Source organism: Hordeum vulgare, chromosome 1H, assembly GCF_904849725.1.
Source record: "Hordeum vulgare subsp. vulgare chromosome 1H, MorexV3_pseudomolecules_assembly, whole genome shotgun sequence".
Lineage (NCBI taxonomy): Eukaryota > Viridiplantae > Streptophyta > Magnoliopsida > Poales > Poaceae > Hordeum > Hordeum vulgare.
Window position 1 is genome coordinate 166,217,969 of NC_058518.1, and position 16,423 is coordinate 166,234,391.

The following is a 16,423-nucleotide window of genomic DNA, read 5'->3' on the forward strand; positions in this document are numbered from 1 at the left end:
TTCGTAACGCAGATGAAAATATTTTCAACGTGAAAGTTGATGAGCAGAATGAGACGAACCCGGATACGTTATCCATTCGTCTGTCACGAGTCCCTAGCATAACAAACGTGGAACTTTTCTACCGTTTTCGTGTGACCGGTAGAAGCTAGAGATCCGGGAAATATCATGCGATATTTTCCCAACCCGTCTATGATGGATATTACCGCGTTAACTCATGCCTAGACCTGCATTTGCCATGTCATGGTTAGTGTTACACCGTTCCAGTTATTTATTGTTTCTCCCCCCTCTTCTTACCGGTAGACCCCGAGACTGACGCTGCGGTCGGGTACATGTACCCTCTCGATGACCAGCCCTTTGCCGTAGAGCAACAAGGCAAGCAAACCCCCCTTGATCATTCCTATATCGTCTATTCTTTCTCCCTCATGGTTGCATTAGAATTTTGCACCTGTTGTAGTTAGTTCCTATATCTCATACATAGCCTATTTTTGATGAACTTCTACTTTCAGTACCGTACCTTTTAATCTGTTTAGTATAGGAGGAGGAGTCATCCCCTCTGACCCCTTAGTCCAATTGCCCCGCTTTGTCATCAAGTCTCGATTCCTGATCGACGAGCCAGAACCGACACAACACTTACACCCCCCTTAGTTGTGCGTCACTATAGAGCTACTATCGGGTACCGAGGGTGACACCTCGCGAAGTACTCATGATGATACCGCTATAGTGTAGCTACTCCGTCGTGGTTATCGAGGGTGATTCCTCCTTCACCACTCCCGATGATGTCTCTGTCATGCAAACCCTCAAGTGTGGGACCCTCGATGGTGATTCCTCTAGGTCCACCTTGATGGATACATCGTTCGGAATCCAACGAGGGTGATACCTAGGATTCTCCCCTGATGTTAGAACCACACAGTTACTTGACCTTGTTACTGGGATCTTTGATGAATAGATGTTAGGCGAGTGGATTCCCGCATGGTTGTGTCGTTAACTTAATTAAAATGATAATGGATTTGGGTATTTGATCTGGGTTGGTTGGAAGGCCTTATTACGCACTAACCGTCTGCATGGGAAGAATTATGGGTACTCAACGTCGTGGTATCAGCCGAAGCTTTTCAGAAGTCAGTAATGGAGCAGCGCATGCCCGAGTAGTCCCGAGATGCATCGCGCTTGTAGTAATGGGTGCTAGGACTGACATCGGCCGCCCTTGCATCGTGTAGGACCGCACAGGGCAAGTGGGCCCACGAACCCTTTGGGCTTAGGAGTTAGACCGGCGGGTTGGCCTCTCTGTTGAGCTTAGGTGGGGCTGCGATGTGTCGATATTCCGAGGCCAGGCAGGACCTAGAAAAGTGTGTCGGTCAGAGTGTTATCGAGCGTGACGCGGAATATGTTGTGCACCCGTGCAGGGAAGAAATGAACTATTCAGATAGTCGTGTCCACGGTTACAGGACGACTTGGAGTTGTGCCTTGATCTTATACAACTACAACTGTTACTCAACTGGAATTAGTTGCCCCGAGATTGCTTCCTCGTAGGGAGTCGAGGGAGGATCTCTGGGTGTGACCTCATATTAATATTGCTGCAACAATATGACTATTATTTGTGTACCTGTTCTACTCTCGTCTATTGCTGCAAGACCCTTGAAGATGCTAGTCTTAGATAGGACTAGGCCTTCCCTCTCTTTCTCGCATTGCTGCAGTCGGTCTACATTTGAACCCCTTCTTTGATACTGATGCATGCTTAGCATAGTTCTGATATAAGTCATGCGAGTACTTTGGATGAGTACTCACCGTTGCTTTGCTCCCCCTTTGTTCCCTTGGTCCATTGCTGCAACCAGATGACGGATTCCAGGAGATGGAGTTTCCTGCCGACGACTGCCACCTCGATGGTGACTTCTTCGTGGAGACCACTGAAGACGAGGAGTAGTTTTGGAGGTTCCCACGCAGGAGGCCTCGCCTCGTTCGATCGTTGTTTCTTTTGTGCTAGCCTTCTCTAAGGCACCTCTTGTTTAATGTCTGTACTTAGATATTTTTGCTTCCGCTGACTCGTGTGTTTATTGAGCTTCTGTATTCTAGGCCTCGAGGCCCATGTCTTGTAATATGAAGCTTGTATGTTGTTTTTGTGTCTAGTGTTGTGTTGTGATATCCCCCGTGAGTCCCTGAGTGTGATCTTACGCATTTGCGTGTATGATTAGCATACGACTAAATCGAGGGCGTCACAAGTTGGTATTAGAGCCGACTGCCTGTAGGTAGCCCCCTTTCCAACTCCTTGGCCGAAGTTGAGTCTAGTACTTGAAAAACCTACTAACTTTGATGACGTGGCTTACGGGCCCACATCTCAATTGGGTGCTATTAGTATCTTTTACTCCTTTTCTATACTCTGGGTTCTAATCTCTTTTTTCTGTCGGGTTAAAGATTTTACTAACTCTAACTCTAGGTTCTCGTAAATACTTCCTCAAGGAGAGCCCCGTATTCCATACGATGGATTGATCCGTCAGAAGACTCCGATTATACTCTCCGATGTTTCTCTCAAGAACTTGTGCCCATCACTCTTGCGATTTCCCTTCCCCCATCAACCACTATGGATGAATACATACAAATGTCATTCATACTTTATTTTCCAATTTCGGTTGTTTTTACAAGATGCAACGAATTATCTTATCGTGGATTCGTCCATCGTCAGTTGTCATGTGTTACGAAAGTTCTTCAAATTGTTATTCGATATCTCGGAATCTCCAGTAGCCTATTGCTCTTGACCTTTCTCACCTGCTTGCATTATGGTTAAATCCACTATGTCTAGTCGCAATCATTAAAATCCTTTGTGATTTTTCATGTGATCTTATTGTTTCCACCTTTTTGTGAATTCACACAATCATCTGTTGATACTCATAAATTATCTTTCCGGCTCAGATGTCCTTCTAGATAGAGCTGGTTCTTGACAAATCAACTTTGGTTGGTTGTCCATCTAAGTCCATTCAACTTGATTATTTTTTATCGGAGCATCTAATTCTGATACACAACCGGGAAATCATAAATTCCTTTGGTAATTAAGTATCGATATTTTTAAGATGTTCTAAAATCGGGTGCCTTGCATTCTATCTTCCTCTGATTGAGTACCGATACTCAAATCAGGTCCTTTGTGGACTGCCAGACCCATTGCTGGGTTATTATTCGACGACATCCATTACATTCAAAAACTTTGTGATATTGTTCCCCTGATACATAATGCCATTGGTAATTTGTGTCTTCTCCTTCTAATAAGTTGTATCCTCTTCCCTTGTGAGCCTTGATCTTCAAGCATGTGTTAATTACTCTTGCAGTTTGGGTATATCTTCCTAAGATGCCCCGACGGGTTGAACCTATGCCTTCCTAAAATCAAGGTGCTCCCAAGATTTTTCATGAGCCTTACTCTTCTGGCGTTTTGCCGGATATTCTTTAAAAGCTACAACCTGATCAAAGGTGAGGAGTAAATGGCAGGTGATGCATGGTGAAGTGGGAGTCGACCTTGAACTTTGTGTTCATGCCCATGGAAACGGCGTTGATCCTACCATAGAAACTTCTCGTATCAATAATCATTCATTCTCTGGTTTAATCAGATATCTGTGCTCTTGTCCTTTGCAATCATGGTTCTGACCATGTTGTCCTACCTTGATTTCATTCTTAGATGAGTTTAAGTACTTGTGTTCTTTAGATCAATACATCGGTCCTAGCCTTAATGTTAATCGACCTCCGAGTAATATCCCTTGTAGCTCGAGGATATCACGGAGCTACATAACTTCTTGTGAGCTCTTCCTCAACTATGATAATTCCATTAATTCCAGTTTCCTCGTGTTTTGAGTTATTGGACACTCAAGTATACCGGTAGTTGAATCGAGTATGCATGGCGATCCAATAAATCTTAGTAATCTTCTTTGCTTACGAGTTTGTACTTGATCACGTCATTCCAAGCTGTTAAGGCACATCATGATCCTCACGCTAGAGCTTGACCATCCATCCCTATCCCACGTCCTCGCAGCACATATCCAGCCATCCAATACGCTTACATCGAGATTTCAACATTTGGCTGTCTTGACATGCAATTTTGATTTTGAGCTAGCAGTCTTAACTGTGTTCCGACAACCTTTAGCTTCACCATTCCTTTGCTTGATGTCGTCGCTAAGAGATTACACCTTCATTAAGCTTCTGGACAAAAGTGTCGTGATCATCATCAGCATTCTGAGCTCCTTCAAGGTATCAATCGAATGCATGATGAGAAATACCATCCTTGCCCCTCGATGATTTGTGTTATCATCGACAAACCTTATTGCCTTCCCTCCAACACAAACTTGATCAAGTTTTGTGTTGTCCCTTAAGTTCCTTGCTATTCAGCTTATGTTATCCTCTACCTTGGAGTATTACTATCTTTTATGTTAAGAATGTCGTGAGAATTGCACCCATCTTAAGAATTCTTGATATAGTAATACTTCTCACCATCACCATTCATTTTTTGGTCCCGTGTTGTTTCAAACCGGAATACCAACAAGTGAACTCTGATGTGTGATTCCAATACTTTTGGCAACCCTATTGCCTTGAGATTAACAACTGATTGTTTCATTCTTAGTGTGTTGGGTCTTGACTCGTCATTTTGGACATTGGTTGTGCTACTCCATCCGTATTTCAGAGCGCACCATTCAACCAGTGTCTAATTGTTGTTGTTCCCTCGAGCATACGACATTATATCATTTGACTTGACAAATGCTATCTCCTTGATATTATAAATTTTGAAAATTCATCCCTGTCAAAATCTTGAGGGGTTGTCGCTGAGCCCATCAGCCACACCCTCAACTTCTACATGTTCCGCGATGAAGCTCTTGAAAGCATTATCCTTGTGCCTAGCTCATGAAGAATGTGCTTTATAGCAGAAATGTTTCCCCAATGTTTATGTGCATTATTGCCACCATGAATATGTGAAAGTTTTGTTTTGCTTCCTCTAGGATCTTCCCATGTCATTCACGCATGTGCGAAGTGTTATATGTTTTGAAGAATTGCTATCTTCATTCCATATAATTTCTATTAGGACCCAAAGCCACTGACTGATTTGATCAAGGGAAAAGAAGTTCCTTCATAAGAGCTAGTCCAGACTTACACATGGAACCTTGTTATCCTCGATGATGGTTTCCAAATGAGAACTCAATTGCATTTTGATGTAAGAATTCTATGTGGGCACGAATGTCTTGACATTGTGTTCATATGTCTTACAATCGAACTCATGATTCAAGAATTGCTTGGGTAGCTCATATCATGAGAATCTTGCATCTTCATCTTTATGCTTAGGCATCTTGAGTCTGAGGTGTCCCGACACTAATCAGATCTGAATCTCACACAGTTATGATGGTTGGAACATTTCCCAATAATTATAACTTTGGTCTTTAGGTAAACTGGTACGGTGTTGTCTTTCCAACACATCGGGCCGGAGGACCTATTGTTATAAATTCTTCCATACGTAAGGTTAGCCATTCTTCCATAGGGAAACTATATGACTTAGTTCATAAGTTGTTCCTCATGGATCCTCTTTGAGTACCCATTGATCCGGCCTTTACATGATGACCATGTGTATGCTACCCCGAAGTTAGTGATACGTCTCCGTCGTATCTACTTTTTCGAACTCTTTTGCCCTTGTATGCCCATGTGTTGTTGAGAAGGTTTCATCGCGTTTTGTGATACGGAGGCGCCGCCACATCCTGTTCTTCATGTGGAGGGCAGATCTGGAGTCCGTTTCGGGCTTCGGAGAGGGGAAGTCGTCGCCATCGTCATCATCAACCTTTCTCCATCGACAATTCCATGATGCTCTTCATCGTTCGTGAGTAATCTCATCATAGGCTTGCTGGACGGTGATGAGTTGGATGAGATCTATCATGTAATCGAGTTAGTTTTTGACGGGGATTGATCCCTAGTATCCACTATGTTCTAGATTGATGTTGCTACTACTTGGCTATGCTTAATCCTTGTCACTAGGGCCCGAGTGCCATGATTTCAGATCTGAACCTATAATGTTGTTGCCAATATATGTGTGTTTTAGATCCTATCTTGCAAGTTGTAGTCACCTACTATGTGTTATGACCCGGCAACCCCAGAGTGACAATAGCCGAAACCACTCCCGGAGATGACCATAGTATGAGGAGTTCATTTATTCACCGCGTGTTAATGCGTTGGTCCGGTTCTTTATTAAAAGGAGAACCTTAATATCCCATAGTTTCCATTAGGACCCCGCTGCCACGGGAGGGATGGACAATAGATGTCATGCAAGTTCTTTTCCCTAAGCACGTATGACTACATACGAAATTCATGCCTACATTAGATTGACCAATGGGAGTTAGTTACATATATCTCCGTGTTATAGCTGTTACATGATGAATAACATCCGTAATACTCATCCATCACCGATCCACTGCCTACGAGTCTTTTACTACTCGTTCTCACTACGTTACTTTGCCTAGGCTTCTCCCTTGCTACAAAAGGGATTGGGCCACTTTGTTGCTGCTGTCACTACTGCTGTTACCTGTTACTTTGCTGCTACTGCTACTGCTGTTCCTTACTACTCCACTGTTACTTGTTGCAAGACTTTGTTGGAGCCGTAGCCGGGGAAGCATTCTTCTCAAGAATAATCCCCCGTCAACGTGCTGGCGCCATTGATACAACAGTTAGGAATAGTCTGCCGTCAACAGATCGTTTCTGGCACTGTTGCTATCATACTACCTTGCTACCGATACTTTGCTTGCACACACTAATCTTTCAGGTGTGGTTGAATCTGACACATTCAGTTGGTAATACTTGAGAATACTCTTTCGCTTCCCGTCTTGGCGAATCAATAAATTTGGGTTGAATACTCTACCCTCCAAAACTGCTGCGATCCCATACACTTGTGGGACATCAGTTAGCTACTCATATAAATGCTTAGTGCTTGCTGCATCCTCACCACTTAACCATACTCATCCATTAAGCTTTGCTAGTTTTGATACCTTTGGAAATGATATTGCACAGTCCCTGTGGCTCATAGATTACTACAACAATAGTTGTAGATAGAGGTAAAGCGATATTTTGACGTGAGCGTGATGATTGTTATATTAGGAGTTTCTTCTTGTTCTTGTTCATTAATCTAGGGTGGGTTCCAGGCCGACAACATGGGATAGCAAGGATGGGTGTCGTTCTTTTATCGTTTGATTTCATCGGTAGTCGGGCCCTGCTCTTCTACATGGTGATTGAATACATTGTTGTATTGTGTTTTTCATGTTGTAGCTTGTAGAGAGCGTAAGCCAAATCCATATACTCATCTCTTATTTACATGTAATTGCAACTCTATCCATTCTTGCAAAAACGAGATGCGTTTTTATCCCTGTCGATCCCCTCGTGCCAAAATAAGGATAGGATTCCATCTTGGGCATTACATGGTTGTATGCGTAGTCCCAAGGATATGCTTTATTACTTCTCCGAAAAATATTTTCCTGCTCATAAGAAACAAACTGCTTCACATGAAATATTTAAATTTGTGCAAATTAAAGAAGAGAATCTCCCTCAAGCATGGGGGAGGCTTCTCCAGCTACTTAGAGCTTTGCCTGATTGTCCTCTTGAGAAGAGTGAAATTCTTGATATCTTCTATAATACACTAATGATGCTTCTAGGGACTTCCTAGATAGTTGTGTTGGCCGTGTTTTCAGTGAAAGAACTATTGCAGAAGGAGAAGAGTTACTAAATAATATATTGCAAAATGCCGATGTAGATATTTTTCTCATTCTTGTTTCCCCTTAGTTTATTTTGCTAGCTTTAGAAAAACAAAAACTCCAAAAATATTTCAATGTGTTTCTCTGAATTTCTTTTGCTTTTTGTTGAGTTATGAAAGGGGAAGTCCACGATGAAAGTGACGAGTGGCTCTCATATGCTTTGTTGTTGATCTAACGAACAACCGATATTAACATGTCTTCTCATGTGTTTAAAATTGCTGTGTAGATTCGAGCTTAGTCCACGACACCCTTGCACTTTTACTATTATCACATTATTCGGTCGTGCAGGTGAAAGGCAATAATGCCGATTTTGATGAAGTGATCATGGCAAAGGAAACACGTATGAACTCTTGTTTTTCTTTTTGTAAATATGTTGGATCATTTGATCTTGATTCAGTATATCATGAGTGAACATGTTTGTGATGACAATTATAGATCATAGCTTTTCATGCCATGCTTAAATATCTAAGATTTGACAATGATTTACCTTGTGTGTCAACATGCATTAAAATGGTTATGATGTGATATGTTAGTACGGTATTTTCCTCTCAGTAGTTTGATTGGTTTGACTTGACAATGATATTTAAATCCAGAGTGTTTATATCCTACTCATGCTTTGTCCAAAGTTGATTGATTTCAATGCATGTTCATGACCGCTATTGCTCTCTAGCTGGTCGCTTCCCAATATTTTGATGGCCTCCACGTGTACTAAGAGGAAATGTTGCTTATGCATCCAATGTCCTTAAAACCAAGTTATTCCACATTAGTCCACCATTACCAACCTATATGCGGTATTACCCTGGCGTTCCAAGTAAACTTTCATGTGCCACCTCTAAATATTCAAACAAACATCTGTTTTGTGCACTCGTACAGCTCATTGAGCGACGGGGCAATCAGTATCTTCCATGCTAAGTAAGTTTCTCTCACGACGAGCATTTATTCACCATCATTGCACGAGAGAGGTTGTTAACAAGGATGCCTAGTCCCGCTCAATCAAAATTAAAATACCACAAAACTCCTTGGGAAAATGATATGTTCGAGGGCACCTTTGAATTCGGCTAGCCATGGTTTAGTATGGATGGTGGATTGGAGTAAAACTTCACAATTCTGTTTGGGAACCACCGTTAATGAGTTCAGCATTGAAGATACCGAAAACCTTTGTCGTAACATCGACAGTAAAGAACAGCACTCAAAATTATATTTTCAATCCTGCTTTAAAACTTGAGGTGTGCCACCTCTACAAATCAATGCTTCTGTCTGCGAAGGGCCTATCTATTTACTTTTATGTTGAGTCATCGCCCTCTTACTTACGTCACCAGACTGGAGAGCACTATTGCATCTTTATGCATTGAGTCTAGTCAATGTTGGATATGAGTATGACTAGGAACTTTTCTATTCTGAATTGTTGTATTTGGTTACTGCTTGGATCTCAGAGGTGCTCTGCATTTAAGTTTTGCAGTCTCAGAAAGTGCTAGCGAGATACCATGTCACCATATTATATCGTGATTGCTTTGACAAATTGTTCGCATGTGAGATACCTTATTATTGCTTGCTACTTGGCTATGTATTGCCATGATTAAATATGATGCTTAATTATTATCCTGGCTGTTGTTACTTATGATTTAAGAAAAAACTTGAACAATTTGCTAAGCATATGTATAACGACAAGAACAAAAGAGTTTGTAAGAGTTTTCTTTATCACTTATATTTTATCAACGGAATTGGTTGCGGACAAGAAATGAGTTAAGCTTGGGGTAGTTGATACATCTCCAACGTATCTAATTTCAAAACACTTATGCTTTGGTTTTGCCCTCTAATTTGCATGATTTGAATGAAACTAATCCAGACACACGCTGTTTTCAGCAGAACTACCTTCGTGTTATTTTTGTGCTGAAATAAAGTTCTCGGAATCAAACGAAACTTTTTGTGAATTATATCTGGTATTTATAAGGAACTATGGAGGAAAGACCTGCCTAAGGAGATGTGCAAGGGGGCACAAGCCAACAGGGCACCCCCCAGGCCGCGCCCTGATGGCTTACTATCACACCCTATGTTTTAACTCTCCCCGTTAAACTAAAATAGCTCAAAACTTAGGACCAATTAATATTTTTGTGAATGCTTGCGATGCTTGATGTGATTGTTGCTTGCTTGCTTGTCTGCTTGTGTTTAAATCACAAAACTCTTTCCTATCCCTCTAGGCTCATCTCCTTGTCCCAAACCTTTGTCCAATGACCATACCATGTGTATAGAATCCAAGACAATTTATACCAAATATTATTTTTACCAAAGAGCATTTATTTAGTTTAGCTTTTCAAATAGCCTCGAGTTGAGGGTTGTACTACAAGTACTCAAATTAGGGGAGATCTTTTGCCTGAAATACCTTATTGAAATCCTATTATCAAAAAGACTTCCCAAAACCACAAAATTATTATTTAAAAGTTATTTTCCTATTTTATTTAAATACCACTTTCTGAGGCTAGAAATGGTCTTTTACAAAGAAAGCTTATTTTTGTTGGTTTCAAAATACTTGATAAAATTTAGGGAAACTTAATGGATATATATATTCCATATCTAAGAGTTGCAACACATGGTCATGTTCAAAATATTGGATAAAACCCTTCAAAATCCTATCTGCCCATTTCAAACTTTTGGAATCCTTAAGAAATATTCTCAATAAATCCAAGTAAAATTCTAGCAAGCCACACATGATATAGGTGATGATCTTGCCAAGTTTCATCTCTATCAAACTTGATTTGGTTCACCAAAATATCATAAAACCCTAATTGTCCAAACCCAAATTTGAGCAACTCTACATTGCCAAGTGTCTCCAATTGTGCTCAAATTTTGTGGACATGTTCTGATATTCCAATAATGCATCCGCACGAAGTTGTGCACCAAGGAGAACAAAGAAACTTGCCCCAAGACTCTCAAAACCTTCTGTGTTGATTTCTACTTTTGGAAGACTCTACATTGTGAAGTTTCTCCAATTGATCCCAAACTTTTTGGTCATGCCCTAATGCTCAAATAATGCCACCACACCAAGTTGTGGATAAGTGGGAATTGATTTGCATGGATTCATATGCAGACAACCATTTCTGCCCATTTCTTAGGGTTTTCAAGTCTACATTGGAAAGTTTCTCCAACAAATACCAAATTTGGTGTCAAAGCTCATTTTGACCTATCATTTGACCTTGTTAAGTTCCATAGCAATTGCAATCCATTTTCTAGCCCTAACATCCATTAAACACCTTGTGTCCATTAACCAAAATTGTTGCTTTGGCCCCTTCCACTATTTTTGTTGAGCTCAAATTTTTACCACAACTTTTCCTAGTACTCTTTTACCTCTAGTAACCTTGCCATGGCCTGTGATCAATTATTGGAATTAACTCCCTCTCTTTACCTCTCATTTTTACCTTGGCAGCACCTATTTACCCCTCTTGCTATACTTCTGCTCAGGCCAATACCCGCACATCTTTCCAGAGAACCTCTAGTATGCTAATGCATTATTCCAAACCAATCAATGGCATGCTCATGTGGGAAATATGAGCAGCCCTTCTGAAACTTGTTTTTCGCAGAAAATTGGCCTTGAACTGCAACTGCTAGCTACACACCTCTCCTTGGTCTAAAACTTTGCAGTCATGTAGTCCTTCCATAGCTAATCCTACTAGACATAGTTTCATCCCAAGATCCCTCCTTTGGAAACCACTTTTGCTGGCCCCAAGTTTGTTGTTGCAAACTTAAGTAGAGCTGAAACCCTAACTAACTAGCTCCATTCAAGTCTAAACTTCACCAGTGTTCTCTGGCGTGCATGCCTTGCATGCTGGACACCTTGGCCTGGACAAAGGTTTGCTCTAGACACGTTGTAGTATGGTGACCATGCTCGCAGCATGCAATACTGGCGCTCTGTGTCTTGTTCTTGTCGTGTAACCCGTGTCCTGCAACTCTAGGGTCTCCCATCACACCGCAGAGCCTCCTTTGACCGTCTAAGCCCCTCCCAGATACCAGGAAGCCGCCAAATCCCCTCTGGAACGCGTGCTCCCCATTGCGTAGAGCATCCGAGGTGTGCCCAAGCTCCTCCTCGTTGCCTCCTTCATTCGATCGTGCCCCGAGCCCCTACAGCACCCTATCTCATTCCTTGCGCTCCTAGGAACTCCCTGCCTAAGCCATTCGAGATCTCGAGCTCGAGAGTCCCTTCCATGGCCTCCATTGCCACCGCACGGTTCCGTTCGAGTCTGAGCCAACTAGCCCTCCATCGCCTCAACCAAGAGCCCCAGCAGGATGATGTCGACAGTAGCAGCCCTCCGGACACCCAAGCGTCGTCCCTGAGGTTTCGCCGTGCACCATCAATGGCGGCCGACACCGCCCTCCGCGTCTCCCAGTGAGCCACTGACTCCGGGACGTCCCCGCTGCCACCGAGGCCACCACCGATCGCGGCAGGGAGCACAACGTCTGCCCACTCCTCTGGCTTGGCATTTGGTGCGGTAGGTTGGTCGGAGCTACGACGGCCGACACCCCCATCTGTCCCGTCGGAAGGAAGAAGAAAGGGGTAGGGAGACAGAAGGAATCTAGCGGGGCCCCGGTGTCAGCGACCCACGGGCCGGGCCTAGCTGGTAAGTGGAGACACCCTCAGTTGGAGTCGCTTCCAGCAAGCGAAGGCGCAGTGTTGCAAATGCACCTTCGACGTGGCCTACTATGCGCGCGGCCTAGACTGTAAAATTCATTGCTGGGTGCATGCTAGGTGCTGGGTGCATGCTTTAGCCCGTTTTTCATTTCTTTAGAAACTTTTCCATTTTTCATTTCTTTAGAAACTTGTAAAATTCATAATTAAATCTTTCTAGCTCCAAATCTAACGATTCAAATTTCTTACGATTCCTAAAATCCTCTCCAAACCAAATATGTGCCTTGCACATTTTTTGAGAGAGGTTTGCTCCATTGTTTTAGTTAAAATTTCGACCTTTAGTATTTCAAACCCACTTTGTAGAAAATCTTAGAGAGCTGAAATCAACTCCAAATGGAGTGATTCCAACTTTGAGAGACTTCTAAATCATGCTTTAATTTCCTAGCCTAGGTGAACATTTTTCTCTACAACATTTCTGTTCCTTGAAATAAATAACACCTATTTCTGTTTATTCCATGTTATAAAATCCATAGGAAATGATACCGGCTCCAAATCCAGTGAAGCCACTTCCTAAATATTTCTAAAAACATGCCCTATTAAATGAGTGCCTCCACTCATTTTTAGCAGAATACTTTCTATAAAATTCTTGTGGGGCTACTGATTCCTCCATTTCCATCATTCAAAACCTCTGGTGATCCAAATCTTCTAGAACAAGCTTTAGGTATTTTTCCTATGACCAGAGATGTCCAAGAGAAATCAAACCCCTATTTATAGAGAACTTTGGGTTTTAGCTTGTTGTGTGACTTCTGGTGGTTGTTTTCGATGATAGCTAACGAAATAGAAGGAGAACTCGGAGTTGGATCGGACGACCATGAAGACCCCAGAGACCTATTTGACCATATCAAGCAGCCCTTTGACCATGTCTGAGAAAATACTTTCGTGCATGCCATGTTTATTATTTGATTCTGATGCATATGATCATGACTGAATCGGTAAACCCCTCGGTATGGTGTTTCCGATGGTTGCTCGATAACACTTGCACTTGAGCATCACTCTACCATCTATGAGGATCACGCAGCTAAAAAGTTGATAGGTTGATAGTAGTGCTCCGCATAGGATGAGCATATGCACGGTGATGGTAACGAAGGTGTTTTCAAAAGCTTTTCCAAAAAGCCCGTCGGGTGCCACTAATGCCCAAGGGTGATGGGTTGAGATTATGACCCCTTGAGAAAGAAGTGGTGTACCGGAAAAAGTTCTGTGTGAGTGGTTTTCGGAAATGTGATTAGATTTAGGATGTGTCGACCGTCCCAGTCTTACATGTGCGACCACAATACCTCAATATGGGAACGGGGCTTTGTTGATTACTTTGGTCGATGCTAGCAGAGAGCCCGCATTACTAGCAACCGGAGTGGCATGATTACTGTCGTGATGGGGTCGTGCCAGGAAGGGCGACTATGTTGTTTTTACAGGTTTCGGGCACACTGTTGGTCCCTGCATGAATGATGCGATCTAGAGCAGGGATCATAAGATGTACATCATGTGGGCTAGTTAACAATCGAATGGACTCTTTGTTTAGTGTTCCCAGGGGAAAGGCATTGATCGGGTACTTACCTCGGGTATGAAGAATACCGTGAGTCGTGGATGATACGGAAGTTTCCCGAATCTCGTGGGTACAACACGCAACCTCTGTAGAGTGTAAAACTATTCGAATAGTCGTGTCCATGGTCAAGGATAGTTGTGTGGTTCTGCTTAAACTACGTCTAGTCATTTCCTCATAAACCAAGTGTGTGTGTTTGTGTGTGTGCGGTGGAGTATCAGGAAAAAATGGTGACATGGGAAAGATGATGCTCAACATAAGTCAGGTAACTTGGCATGTTGGGTGGGCATGGGATGTCTGACCCGCAGTTGATATTGATATATGTAACTTGTTCATGTGGTTACCACTTACCTTATGATCCATGTCCATACGAGCACTTGATCATATTATTGCATTTAGGGAAAACCTTGCTTTCTGCAAAAACAATCTACCAGTGTTATATCATGTTTCATTATTGCCTTGTTCTACAACATGGGTTGCTTGCGAGTACATTCAAACTACTCATTGGCTTGCCACTTGTTATTTTATTGACTAGGTAAGAGAGAACAAGAGATGGTGAAGAGTACCTTGGTGACGTTCCTGCGAGCTAGGACGCTTCCCAGTCAAAATGACTGTAGGTTAAGGATGATGGCTATTGGTCAAGTTTGGTGTATTGGCCTTCAAGGCCCTATCTATGTAAGACTTGACCGCAATGGTCATTATTTGATTTAGATGGTATACATGGATGTGAGACTCTTGTTATTCAGTTTCTGCGTGTTTAGTGAGCATTGATATATGGGATCACTGAGCACATACATTCGGTGATCACGACTTATAAGTGGGAGTCTCCATAGAGATGGTATCACAGCCATCCCGACTGTAGGACGCCCTTAGTTAGCACGGACGTTAGTTAGGACAAAGTTTTTTTTCGACCCCTTCAAAAGTACTTGAAAAACCCGTATCTTTTCACCTCTCCTAAATTCTCAAAGGAAGCAAAGATTTTTGCCTTAGCACTTCTACCCTTGTTCTCTTGACTCTCCGCATCTTCTTTTACAAAACTTGCATACGGTCGCTAGCACCCTTAGGCCCTCTCATCACTGGATTACTTAAAATCCTCGTGGGTAACTTGGAAGGAAGCAACCTTTACAAGTAATCACTCACGTACTTAGAAGACAAGGATGGCAACACTACGACTATACGACAACAATAGAAGCTACCTCCACAAGGAATGAGGACATGGAGACACAGAAGATGGTGACACCCTCGACACTATCACAGAGTGATGCAACCATTACCTACGATGATCAGGACATAATATATGCAAGACCATGATATGCATTGCTGATAGAGCGACCGTGTCATTATCAAAGTTGTGTCGACCACCTCCGGTGGATGAGAACCTCGCCATTTGGTCCGCCTCACCTATGTGATGAGGAACATGATTCTCTTCATCCCCCGCACTAGGTGTCAATATTGTGATCAACATAACTGATAGGTCAGAACTCTTTCAAGATTTGTCAGCGTCATTGCATAAAGGTTGTCCTCTTAGAAATCTCAAAACCTTGGAAGGCAAGATGAAATTGGCAGGATTATGAGACCTACAAGAAGACCATGTCAACGACAGCCAAGAGGAACCACCTTCGTCGGTAGCTCACCAGACGAGAAGCCGTCAAAGACACCTTCCAACTCAACCCGATTCGTTTCAGCAAACAACAACAAACATAGAAACACCATAAGAAGACCAAGAAAACTTAGCGGACCCGTCTCCAAGGCACGAAGCAAGCGCGACCAGTGAGTCCGAGGACCCCTAGGGTAGGATGAGTCATGGATTTCCCTATGCGAAGTGGAGTACGTGAAGTGGTTTGAATGGGACCATCTCTTGTGTTGTTTGTTTTACTTGTTTATGCATTGATTTAAGTCACACCTTTTACCTAGGCAACAAGTACATGACTATATCACCTGCCTCATCTTGATGTTCGTGTTGGCCTTGCAACACTTGTTGGATTGCACTTGCACTATACTACCCCCCCTTAGGGACTCCCCTCTATGCTACCTTCTCTCTCCCACCTTTCTCGACAACTGGAGATCAGGAAGACAAAATGCACCAAGGATCCACTTCGACAAACAACTAGCACTGAAGACTCCAACTGCAATGTACTCAACCATATGCATCCCCATAGCATTATGTTTGTCCCTCAAGATTGGAAACTACTACCTCTTGAGCTGGCATTGGTTTTTCCTTGAAGAGGAAAGGGTGATGCAAGAAAGTAGATAAGTATTTCCCTCGGTTTGTTGATAACCAAGGTTTCAATCCAGTAGGAGGGATAAGCAAGGCCCTAATAGTAGTACCTACACAACAATCAAACACTTGCACCCAATGCTCTAAAGAGGTTGGCAATCCCTTCAAAGTTATTTGCAAGGATGCGATATGATAGAGATAGATATAAAAGATTGCGGAAAAAAGCAAACAAATTGCAAATA